The sequence below is a fragment of the Vanellus vanellus genome (assembly GCF_965231255.1).
Source record: "Vanellus vanellus genome assembly, chromosome: 18".
NCBI lineage: Eukaryota > Metazoa > Chordata > Aves > Charadriiformes > Charadriidae > Vanellus > Vanellus vanellus.
Window position 1 is genome coordinate 8049016 of NC_138923.1, and position 12954 is coordinate 8061969.

At 55.7% G+C, this 12954-nt stretch overlaps 1 protein-coding gene across 1 annotated transcript in view; it reads left to right on the top strand.

The window, feature by feature from the left end:
* Positions 1-12954, top strand: part of NTNG2 (netrin G2) — a gene marked incomplete at both ends in the record, with an annotated part of 47250 nt that overhangs the window by 6809 nt on the left and 27487 nt on the right. The gene's annotated exons all lie outside the window — the stretch shown is intronic.

A 12954-nucleotide genomic window follows, 5' to 3' on the forward strand; every position in this document is an offset into this window, starting at 1 on the left:
GACCTGCTCAGCCGGAGTTCGCCACCAAGATGGTGTGAGCACCGCTGCTGCGGCCGCCCTCTGGAAGGCGCCCGCCTCCCTGGGCAGCCAGCCGGCAGCGCTGCGTACGCCCCGGGCGCTGCGTGGGCACCTCGGTGCGCTACACAGGCTCCTGTGCTGGAAAACACCAAAGGGGCTTTTTCCTCTAAGGGCTGCGAAGCACTGCTTGGTGACCACCCAGGAGATGTCTAGGGGGAGAAACCAATGCCTGCAAAGCACTGGCTAAGAGCCACCGGCAAACAGCGGTTTGGACTTCCAATCTTAGCCCCAGGCAGATGTGCCGTCCCCTGCAGCCTCAGATGTGTCCCGTGGGGTCCCCACAAGTCCCCCCATGGACAGGGTCACTGGGCCCCATAGAGGGCACACGTTGCAGCACTGGCCCTGCACCGGCCCTGCTCCACCGCCCCAACCAGTGCTTGCTCCAGTGTTTGGCACTGGTGCCTCTGCACATCTGCTCTGCGCTGCGAGCGGGCTCAGGGAAATCTGTGGCTTTTGGCTCCGTGGTGGCTTCTCCATTTGTCAGCTGTCCCCGAGCAGGCTCCAGCCATGAGAGGGGACCGACCGGAGCTGCTCATCCCGGACCTCCGTGGGAGCAGGCACGCAGCGAGGGAGAGCCACCAGGTTGGGCCATATCCCAGCCGGCTCCCACCTCTCCCACTTGCTCCCATCTCGGCAGAAGCTGCTCACGCAGCAGCCTCCCCCCTCCCCAGAGCAGCTCCGCGCACGGCACCGCCACTCCAGCCTCCACCATGTCGCAGGGGAAGGGGAGCGCCAGCGCGTGATCAGCGTAGCGCAGTGACGGGTGCCTGAGCGGGCAGTGGGGTCGCCCACCCACCCGTGAGCAGCGTCAGGCGGCTCCCAGTGCCCACGTGGCACAGGACCAGCATGGGCAACGGGGCTCTGACTCCCTCATTGCTGACCTCCGTGTGGATGCTGCCACCGCCGCCTCCCAGTCCTGCCCTCAGCACATCCACGTCCCTTTTGGGGGTAATATCCCAAAGGGAGAACTAGCACAGATTCCACTGGTTTTTACTCCCAGCTAAAAGTTTTGCGAGCTCCCGTCCCCTGGCCGAGCCGGCTGCTTCAGCTCCACGGTGCTGCCATTAAGGGGGTTTGGGGGAGCCCTCTAAAGGAGAGGATCGCAGTCCTGCCCTCGGGGACAGCCCCCCGCAGCAGCCAGGGCAGGTTTCGGGCTGACCACAGCACCGTCGCAGCCACCAACAGGCACCTGCTGAAACCTTACCCTTAAAATAGGGCATAAAGCAGCCCACTACTTTGCATGCCACAGCCAGAGCAGAGCGTTTGATGCAGCAGACACGGGAGCCCCGATCGGAGGCCGGGGTGGGTGCAGGGGGATCCACCACCCGACTGCACTCCCCCCGCAAAGGCTTTGGGGAAGATCTACACCTCCGTTTGAGGACCACAGCAGAGCCTCCGCTCCCTCCCCTCTCCCACCCCCGGCCTCCGCGTCCTGCCCTCCCCCATTCAAACTATCAGGGCCTCTCTTACAGAATAAAATATTAATAGCGGCGTAGCGAGCCTCTCTGCAAAGGCTGCATGTATTGAGCTTACAAGGCGCACAAGCTTTTAGAGAGCAGGACACTTTTCCTACTTCCTAAGCATTTTCTTAGTCCTGAATCAATAATGCACTCGGAGCCCAGCACACAGGTCGCTGCTGCTGTGCTCCCGCTGGTGGGGGCTGCGGACACGGGCGCATCTCCGTAGCAAGACGCAAGGGTTTAATAATCTGGCAGAGAAGGGATGGGGCAGGATCCAAGCAGCTTAATTTGTAGACAAGGTTCAGGGAAGCACCCTGGGAAGAGCAAAGCTTACAACTCGTGGGTACAGAAAGTCCAGGTTTGGAGACGAGCTAAAAAAGCAGTCAATGGGATTAAATGCCCGCGTCTTTGAACGTGTGCCCACGGTGGTGGCTAAGGGGTGACTGGTTCATCAGCTTCTGATCTCGGGCTCTAGGCCACCCGGTAATCCACAAACCCGCAAAAGGAGCAGTTATGGGGGTGCAGCCCCGGCGGGGGGGTGGGCACGGAGGTGATCGCGGGGTGCCAGGAGGGGATGGGGTTAGAGCGGCTCACCGGGGGATTAGCAGTTCACAAAGAAAGAGCTGCTCAAAAAATTATTCCATGGGAGGCCGGGCTGTGGGCGATGCGTGTGTGCCCAGCACAGACGAGATTATCTGCTTAGGAGTGGAATTTTCCGAGCGGCGTTAACCCTTGTGTCGCCCACGAATCGGCCGCACACGCATTTTTCAGGACAAGGTGGCGGGCGGCGGATCTGGCAGCAGATGCCGAGTGACTGCCCAGCCGTCCCCGGGCTTTGGAAATGGAAGTGCTGCCCCGAGGTCACCCCGCAAATGGCATGCTGGGGGCCCTTCTTGGAGAGGTCACCTGTGGACAGGGCTGATTTCAGTCCGGAGGTTGAAATTCATCGTGTCACCAGATTTTCTGACCGTTTCTGGCTTAGCAGAGTGGGCGTGAAGGGATTTGCGTCGTGCACGAGTGGTGCCGACCGCGTTGCGAGGGTGGACAGGCGTCTTGGGTTGGTCCCTGTGCGCGCGCGATGGGCAGAATCCCCCTCCAGATCCTCCCTTTGCAGAGACGAGGCTGACATCCAGGCAGGAAGCATCCTGCCGAGGCTGTGTTATCTGTGGCGCAAAGATCAGTTCAGACCCTTTTCAGGAGGTACTAAGCAGACTGGGGAGAGTTTCAGAGACAGCGTGGGGTGAGAGCGGAGATTTCCTTGACCCTCCTGGTTTGTCTTGACCCTCGCATCAAGATTGGGTGAAGGAACCACTACATTGCCTGGCTGCAGGTGCCTGGGAGAACTCAATCTTCAGAAAGGTGGAGCCCCCAGTGCTCCCAGCAAAGCCCAGTCCTGCTCCCGAAATCCCTCCCTGCCTCAGTTTCCCCAGCTGGAGATGGGATGTGCAGCCCCCACACGACCCTGTCTGTCGCCGTGATGTTTCCCCACGGCTGGTGGGGAGAAAGGCACAGTGCTGAGCTAGGAAGAAATCCAAAGGAGATGCTTCTCGAATTCAGAAGCAGGCTGGAGGGGGAAGGGGAAGAGGAAGAGCAGCCGCGAGTAGGGGTTGAATCTCTTCTCCGGCGGAGAGACGGGCCCAGGGGAGCCCGAGAGCCTTGAGCGAGCGGCACGCTCTTCGGTGAATGAGTATCTGCTTCAGGCCAAAGGCAAGAGGCAAAAAGCAAAGCAAAATGTCTCGCTGAGCGTGTCCCGGCGTGTGCTCGCTAAGAGCCGGTTTCTGCTGACTCACGCTCTCCCGAATCCCGCACACAGGCAAAGTGTGTCCTAACGCCCGTGCCGAGGGGTGACCTTGCGCTCGGACAACCTCCGATCCGGGAGGAAGGGGAAGGAAGCGGAGGAGCAATCTATCCCCCAAACCACAGCTGGGGGCGGGGGGGGAGATGGAGGGAGTGACATTCAGCTGAGCCAGAATTAGCAGCAGATCTGTGGAGGGACCCCATTTCCACCCTATTAATAATTCATTCCTGCTCTGCCTTTACCTGCTCATAAACAGCAAACAGCTTGTTAGCGAGGACGGGTTTCTCCCCTTTTGCTGTCTCTGCCCTAATAAGAGCCCCTTGCAGATGGCTCGGGGGAGGGAGGCGGCGAGGGAAGGGCACACAAGCAAGAAAACCACCCCAAAAGCCCATCCTGAGCATCCCACCCCACCCCATCAAGACTCCCTGCCCCAGAGCCCGCTGCCTCCCAGCCGGAGTTGCCCTTCCCTTGAGGAGGTGAAGCTGCAAAATAACCCCCCACCGAACCGCGGGTGCCCTGCCAGAACCTGCCTACACGTACAGCCGCTTAAGAACATCTCTTTGGAGGGTTACCACGAAGAAGGGAGCGACACCTGCGGGGTGTGCGGACGGGGGGATTCGCTGGAGCATTCCTGAGCAGCTCTTGGGCAGCAGCCAGAGGCAGCCCCTGGGAAAACTGCCTCTCCTACCACATGAGACAGCATCTGGATTATCTAAAATATATAGAGCTTGGCCAAAGCGGTATTTAAAAAAAAAAGAAAAAAAAAAAGAAGAAAACATAGCATCTTGAAGAAAGCTATTAAGACTTCATTTCAAAAAGGCACATTTTGTGTTCAGAGCACCTCCAACATCTCCGCAGTCCGATGCTGCCGTGCCGGCCCCATCAGGGACCCCTCCCTGCGCGACGACAGGCGCCCCAAAACAGCACAGGCAAAGCTGTTCCCGAGACGTTTGCCGAGTTTGAGTCCCGGCCGTGCTGCGGGGAAAGCCCGTTTGGGCACCGGGGTGGGGGTAATTAGTGCAAGAGGAGCGGAGCCCGGCCAGGGAGCTCTGCGTGGCCTCCCCACGGCTCCCGGCGTCCCCCCGCGTCCCCGGGGCGTCGAGCGAGGAGGGCACAGAGCTTCACCCAGGCTCACGGGGAAGGGCTGGTGCAGGGCTGTTTGGCTCGAGAGGGACCTCATATTTCTCCTCAATTATCTCCGTGCTCCCAGCCATCTCTGCCGGTGAGTTATGCCACTTGCCAGCTGTTGGAAATAATCGCTGTAAATTAATTATGGTTGTTTCACCCCTCTGATCCCTCCCAGCCCATGAATAGAGTGAAAATTAATTGTCAGAGTGTGTTTCCAGTTCTCTGGGAGTCCCATCCTGGCCACTGGCAGGTTATGGTTTATGCCCTGAAGCATGAGATTTAATTACCCACAAATGTTATTTTTGATCATAAAATCACCTTATCTTTTCACAAATCCAGACAGAGCAGTTGACCCCTCAGGTCAGAAGCAGCAAGAGTGAAAATACCCCATAATGGCGTTAGGACGAGCCTGCGTTTTCTCCCGGGTAAATGAGATTCTTTTGGGAAAGAGCATCGTGTCCTGAAGCAGTTATTGGAAGAAAAACCAAAGAAGTTTTCCAAAACACATATCGCTCAGTGTGGCCCTTGTTAAAAATTGTTACTGCAGAAAATAGATTGAACTCGGTAGCAGTGGGGAGGATAAAGGCGGTTGTCGGGGACGGCACCTTCCCTGCCCGGCGGGTTATCTCCCGGTGCTGAATCGTGGTGCTGACAGGCACTGGAGCAAACCCACAGACCGACTGGGATGGGGACGGGATCCCTGCAAGGCCCCGGCAGAGCCGGGGAAGCCGGAGCAGGACATGGAGGTGAAGCAAAGCTTCGCAGCTCAATCCCAGTGTGAATGGGGGGAACACGGCTGAGCGTAAAGAAGCAGGAAAGCAAACGCACCGAGACGATCGTTCCAGCTTTATCCTGCGGCCTCCTGAGCAAACAGATCCAACTTGGTGCTGGATGGGGAAAAGGATGGGGGGGGGAATAAAACTTAGCAGGGAATATGTGCCAGAGCACCGGCAGGAGAGGCAGGGATGGTGCAGGATGGCCCCCGCTCCCCTCCGCCAGTTGGGGACACCCCTGTCTCCCACAGCCATCAGTCCTCCCCACGACGGACAGGTTGTCCAGGCTGCAGGACACCCGTGGTGGCAGCGGTCCACAGCGGAGCTGTTAGCAGGGCAGGATGAGGCATACACAAGGATTTTGCCGATGCAGTTGTTTTGCAGGATCTGGAGGAAATTTGATACAAATTTAAGGACTTTGCTGCTGTGCAAGACAACGTGGGGACTTTGTGAACCTGATCAGCTAACATTTAAGCACACAAAATGCAAAGCAGGGTGCCCTGCAAGAAGCAGAAGGGCCTTGGGATGCTTCTAAAGCATCATGGCCAGATGGGGCAGGTGCTAAGGAGGCGTTTGTCCCCTCCTGGGTGGAGGTGCAGACCGAGGGCTCCTCAGCCACGAGTGCTCCCGAGGAGGAGGAAGGAGGTTTCCATGCCGTCACCTACCCCACTGAAATCGCCCCAGCACCCACCTGATGCGCAGGCCAGCAACCCCTGCTTCTGCCCTGGGATGTTTTTCTCCTGAATCCCTTGTGCCGCTCAGCAAAACCAGACAATCACCTGCAAACCCTCCTCACCCACAGCCCCACCACCTCCCGCAGCGGTGGCAGATGGTGGCCGCTGCTAATGGCCCCATGAGGGTCAGGATGGACAGCCTTCGGTGGGCACCAGACCTTTTCTTATCTGCTCCAGGTGCTTGGTCATTAAGCAGCTCTCTCATTTCAGAGTCTGAAGGAAGCTCCTCCTCTTGTCAAGGGAGCCAGACCCACCTCTCCAGGCCCTTTAGGCTGTGGAGGGGGAGATCAAAAGGCCCCCAGTTCCAACCATCATCAGCTCTTGCAGGAGAGCCTGGAGACACCCAAGGTCTGAGAGCTCTCTGGCTCGGTTTGGGAGCCAGTTCTTGGGGGAAAAAACCCTCTACGGGAGAAAGCACCCAAGAGAACCTGCCCAACAGCATAGATCTTTGTGCCAAAGAAAAACCTTTAACCATTTTCCCCTTCAATAAGAATCTTCCCATAAAAAAAGCCAAGGATTTCAACCCCTGACTAAAAGAATACAAAGTTGGGATTTCTAAAACGAGTCCAACTTGATGACACCTTGCTATTACTCTTATTAGGAGACTGATTGCAATTAAAACCAAGTTGATCCCAGGGTGACCTAGGTTTTCGCAGAAGCCTTGGCTTAAGCAACGCAGTTTCATCAAGGGGAAGAGACCCCCTGAAAGCAAAGCAACTCCAGGGGCTGTCCCTGGGCCAAGACACCATTAAACAAATCACACCGGGTTATGAGAGCTGTGATGAGCATCCTTGGCCGAGCAGTACAAATTTTCCACATTGTCCACTTATTTTTCCTTACTCAAATCTTGGGTTGTTTTTTTTTTTTTCCTTTAATATTATTATTATTATTTTTCTTCATTGTGCGGCTAGTGGTTGTAATCGCTTTCCAGCTTCCCTTTGGCATGGAGATCTCCTAAAAGCTGCAGTTTTATTTCTGTGCAGCTTTCACCATTCACAACAGATGTCTCGTTTGTTTAAAATATTCAACAGCTTAATGATTAATCAAGTAATTTCACCTACAAAAATATATAATTTTATGCTATGAGGCTTAAAAATGGCATTATCTGCCAGGAAAAAAAAGCAAAACAACTTTGTGCACTCATTAAGAGCTCTAGAAACCAGCTGGGCTTTGTAAAACCGGGGCCTTTTATTGTGGCTGTTTTCCCCCATTCCCTCCCTCCCCAGCAAGGTGGGGAGCAGCCTCACTGCAGCATCCTGGATTCCTGTCATCGCGCCTTGTCAGAGCGGTATCTTGTTTCTTAAGAAATCCTCCTCAAGAAGCAAGTCCCTGCTGTCACCTTCAGAAAGTCCCTTTTGCAGCATTTCTGCCCAGCACTGACCCCAGGCACTGAGAGGAGATGAAACCCAAGGGCTGACCTGTGGTCACTGGGACTGGGACACATTTCCGGCTCGAGAAGTGGGCCCACGTGAACCTCATGAGGTTCAACAAGGCCAAGTGCAGCGTCTTGCACTGGGTCCAGGCAACCTCCAGTATCAATGCAGGCTGGGGGACGAAGGGATGGAGAGCAGCCCTGCCGAGAAGGACTTGGTGGTACTGGTGGAAGAAAAGCTGGCCATGACCCAGCAGCGTGAGCTCACAGCCCAGAAAGCCGCTCACATCCCGGGCTGCACCCCCAGCAGCGTGGCCAGCAGGGCGAGGGGGGGATTCTGTCCCTCTACTCCGCTCTGGGGAGACCCCCCTGCAGTGCTGCATCCAGCTCTGAGGCCACCAACCGCAGAAGGACACGGACCTGTTGGAGCAAGGCCAGAAGAGGCCACGAAGATGGTCAGAGGGATAGAACACCTCTCCTATGAGGACAGGCTGAGAGAGTTGGGGCTGGAGAAGAGAAGGCCTTATAGCCCCTTCCAGTACTTAAAGGGGGCTTATAAGAAAAATGGGGACAAGCTTTTGATCAGGCCCTGTTGCAATAGGACAAGGGGTAACGGCTTTAAACTAGAAGAGGGTAGATTTAGACTAGATGTAAGGAGGAGATTTTTTTTTTATGATGAGGATGGTGAAACACTGGAACAGGTTGCCCGGAGAGGAAACATTCCAGGTCAGGTAGGACGGGGCTCTGAGCAAACTGATCTAGTTGAAGATGACCCTGCTCATTGCAGGGGGTTTGGACTACATGACCTTTAGAGGTCCCTTCCAACCCAAACCATTCTATGATTTGCCCCGTGGAGGCACAATCTCACTTGGATGCCATTTGTTAGGACAACTTGTCCTCAACGAAGCTTTTGCACTTTTGCCCCGTGATTTTGCCACTTCGGGCTGAGCCGGGGCTAAGAAAGGTTGCAGTGCTCTTTGGTGCACCCTCAAGAAATGAGCAACCAGAAGAGCATGCTGGAGAGCTGGAAACCTCCAATGTCTAGTTGCTGTGAGGACACTCACGACTGATTTAATAGCGTGAGACTCAAAGTGAACTGGTTTATTTTAAGCTCGCTGAGACCAAGTTTGCCTGGCTAATGCATTCTGACTTTTAGATTGAAGACGTAAATATCTTGAGACTTTGGACAGATTCTTTGGAGGACACACGGCTTGGAGGAGGAAACCAGATTCAAAAATAATACCTGGAATTGTTTCAACAGTGCTATAACTGATCTTACCAAGGCCAACAGAGCAGCCAAAGTATGGCCATCTGTTTCCGCTCCCCCCTTCCCTCCCGGCTGACTTCAAACCACCCCACCAGCAGAAACTGCATTGAGCACCCCGTGGAGGAAGGACAATTCAATAAACCTAAAACCAAAAAGGAACACTTCATTTTAGCAGAGGAAGCCATAGTGACGTGACTCACTTGGTGGCTTTTGAGGCTCTCCCCCACCTTTCAGCACTGTCACTTAGAGGTTATTTTTGCGTTTGCCCTGTTACAACCATGCAGATCTCGAACCGTGTGCCACCTCACAGCATCAGGGTGGTGAAAGACGTCTTTGGGCTTGCTGCCTGCCGAGCTGAGCACGCTTACAGGTTGGGATGTACAGGAGTCATCAGGGATCGTGCACCTCCATTCCCTGATCTCTGGGATGACCATATGAGACACGGGCAGAGTTTTGGCTCTGCTTCTTCCTGCTCTTGACCCCTGCCAGAGACATGCCTGGCCAGCCTCCAAATGGGACACTGGGAGGGGTATCACACTTGTCAGCCTCAGTTGCTTCCCTCCGTGCTCCTGGGAAACCTGTCCCACCTCCCACCCTGGCCACCCTTTACTGATCTGGGTAATGTTTTCTTACTGTGGTTTGCTCACAGAGTCCTTCCCTTGCGTAATTTGGCCACTGCTTAAGGAAGCCTCCAAAGAAAACCTTGATAGGAGCATCATCCTTAGCCCTAAAAGAGAAGCTGGCCACTGTGGCCGTGCTGGGGACAGCTCTAGCACCAAATACTCAGTGGCGATTCATCTTACACCAGCTCAAGGGCTTTGGCAGCCCCAATGGCTGCCACACACAAGGAAAAGAAGCCACACGGCAAGAGCACTCTTGCCAGGACGGCGCCGTGCACACAGACTCCTGCTCATAGCGAGCCGCTCTGAGCAGCAAGGGGGGTTACTGGGGAGTTTTGTGCTGCCACCTCAAGCCGATTCCCCACCTGAGCCCACCAAGACGCTGCACTGCTGCACCCTCCTTCAGACAAGAGGGGAAAATGGACCTCCGGGATGGTCTTTTCAGGACTGTCCTATTAAGCCATCTGTATGGCCACATTGGCAGTAAGACCATACTGCAACACAATATGTTGCCTCAGCGCAGGAAGAATACTCGGAGCCCTCAGCGCTTCAGCTGATGGGGATTTTTCTTCCTTTTTCTTTTCCCACTGTAAAGCTGCGCTGAGAGGCAGCTACATCCCCCAGCAGGAAGCTCTGTCTCATTAGCAGAGGTAAACAATTCCTCTGAACGTGACGAGTCAGGAGAGCATATTAAATATGTCAATATCTTAGGTTTTTTTAATCCCTGCTCCAGAACAGCATGTCGCAGCAGGAGAGGACCCCCCAGTGAGGCTCCGAGCCTTGCCGCACCCCAGCTGGCATCTCCCCTTGCTCGGGGCATTTCCTCCTCTCTGGGAGAGGAGTGGGGAGCTCCTGGGACGGAGCCCTCACGCCTCGACCTGACCCACCCGGGCAAGTCTGAGCACTCCATTTCCCTTGCTCAACTGGCACAGCTGCAAACAAGTGAAAAATAATAAGACTATAGCCATTTGCTTTTAAAACACCAACCGAAGCATCCATTTAGTAGCCTCCCTGCTCCAGGGATGGGCAGCGGACTGGAGCCCGGCAGCTCTGGCTGCAGCCCTTCCTCCCAACGCACACGGAGATGGCAAAAGCCACACGTTGCTCACGTTAAGGCTGTAACAGGAGGAGCAAATCCCAGCACGGCACTCGTGACTTTACCATCCGGCAGATGTATGTCTGAGAGCACGACAGCGTTGCAAACAGTATGAGTTTTGCCCCGTTTTATCAACCAGCTTCTGCTGCTTTCCCTGGCAGCCTCATGCACACGCACACGACGCGGCATGCTTTATTTACAGGAGTCCCCTTTTCTCCCCAAGGCCCCCACTGCATCCCCTGCAAAGGAGCCTGGTGCTCACGTACAGATCAGCTGCTCGCTATTTTGTTTTATCCCTGCTGCTGGCGGAGCAGCCTTCTGCGTTATTTACAGCGTGCTACTCACACGCCGCTCAGAAGACAGAATTATTTATGTCCTCCTGAGCTTTTCTAGGCTCCTCGGCGCTGTGGCCTCCACTCGCTGTGCAAACAGTTGCTCGCATTCAGCGCGTGTCTCCGAGCTGCGGGGAGGAACCAAAGGCCCATTTTACAGACACAGAGCGGAGAAAATTTAAGTACTTCCCAGGACTTTTGGTTGCCCAACTGGAAGCGGCCAAGCCCAGATTTTTCCAAAGCATCTTATGCTACACATCGTTTTCCACATTCAAAGCAAAAGCTGCGCTTCGCGCCCGAGAGCATCTATTTCTGCAAGCTGTATCCCTTCCTCTGTTTTGCCTGGGGTATACACAGGGCACCCTAAGAGCAGGTCACAAGCACTTCGACTCCAACAGTGTCCCAGGTCAAAGCAAGCCCATGGTGCAGGATGCGTCCCCAGTGCCGCGGACACAGGAGCAGCCTCTTCCCACGCTCGCGGCAGGGCTCTCCCAGCCCCGGCACACAACCAGCCTGCGCAGACCCCAGCCCTGCGCCGCCGCTCTTTGAGCCCCCAGGAACCGGCGGCAGCTCCCCGCACCCCGGCACAGCCCCGGTGCTGCAGGACATCCCCGGGGCCGGGCAGGAACACGCTGCTCCCCGCAGACAGAACCTTCCCACCGGCTCCCGACCACGCACAATGCATTCACAAACCAAACCACAAAACCCAGCTCGGTCTTACCTTGCAAGTCCACTGTGCTCAGCAGGGCCAGACCGCACACCCCAGCAAGCTCCTCGCCTCCAGCCATCAGCCCTGAGCAGCTCCAGCTGCTTTATCACCTCCTCCTCCTCTGCCAGGTGGCTCTGCCTCCCCGACGAGGGTCCCACCGCACCAGAGCCTGCTGTCCTACCAATCCCTCTCCCGTCCCGATCCTCTGGACTTTGAGTCCGAGAGGGAAATAAAGCGACAGCAAACAGATGCGTCACATGCAAAAAAGATTTGTAGTGTGTTGCAGAGGTTTCTTTTGCAGACGGTACCCACTATCACACAGCCCCACATCGTCCCCAAGGCAGGTCTGACCCACACGCTCCCGGAGGCAGGGGCTGCAGGGCAAGAGAGACCCCGGTGTGTAATGACGGGCTTTAATGCGTGTATGCTTGAGCAATAAACCCATTGGCACAGCTAATCCTGATGCCCACCTCCAAAACTTCAACATTTGGTGTGTGACCTTGACAATATGTCCTTAATGCGGTTCAGCACATGTGGATGTGTGCGTGTGTCTCTGCAAAACATGCAAGCTTGGCCGTGGGCCATCACTTGCGGGCAAAATGGGATGGCTGGAACGTTTCTTCCCATTGCCCAGGCCTGCAGGCAACAAGCGACCTAGCAGTGGACATTGTCACCTGGATGGGATGAGCTATCCTTCCCTCTGTGGTCCCTGTGGGCGGGCGAGGACCAGTGCACCTCCTGCCTGCAGCTGGGGGAGGCAGCGCGGCTTGGGAAGCGCCTGCCCCCGCAGGCAGCGGGGCTGCCAGGCACAGCTACGTAACTCGGTGGCTGCAAAGACAGACGTGAGCTGATGTTCCCTTCTATTTGCCACGGGTTTAGGCTGCGGGAGTCCTGGATCCCTTCTGGGCACCGGCGGGTGGGCAGAGAACTGCCCGCTCCATTCCCTTCCCGATTCCTTCCCCATCAGCTCAGCCTCTGATTAGTTTGGGTGGGTTGAACTGAGGAGTGACCAGCAATGGTCATCACACTGGGCTGAGCGGGTGCACCCAGAGCATACCTGCTCTGCGTGTCCCCAAGGCCAGGGTGCTGTCCTGGGGAAAGCGGAGACACCAGGAGCACAAATCTCTGCCCAGTCCTGGCCCAGCTCAGAGCTGGGGAAGTCTGGTTTCCCTCCTCCAGCTGTGCGCAGAGGCAGCGGGGTGACGGTGTCCCCCCCAGCCCGTTCAGCATCAGGAGGCACCAGAGGCATGGATGTGCTTTGGGGATTTCAGCCATTCGGTTCTTGCAGGGGAGCAGGGGTGAGCGCAGCTTTCCGTAGGCTTGCAACTTGGCCAAGCTTAAATGAAGTTTCTCAGAGACCATCTCAGGGAAAGCGCTTTCTATGAAAATTGCCCCTGTGCCAAATTGAAAGGCCCTTTCCCAAAGGGCATTTCAAAGGAAACAGCTCAGCGGTTCTTACAGCAAAGGCAAAGCCACGTGTTTCTGTCTTAAACCCACGCTCAGAAATAGCATCACCCAGAGCCAGACCCCCGGCAAACTCCAGTGCAGCCCAGCAGTTAACATTTGACACAAGCAGCTAAAACCAGG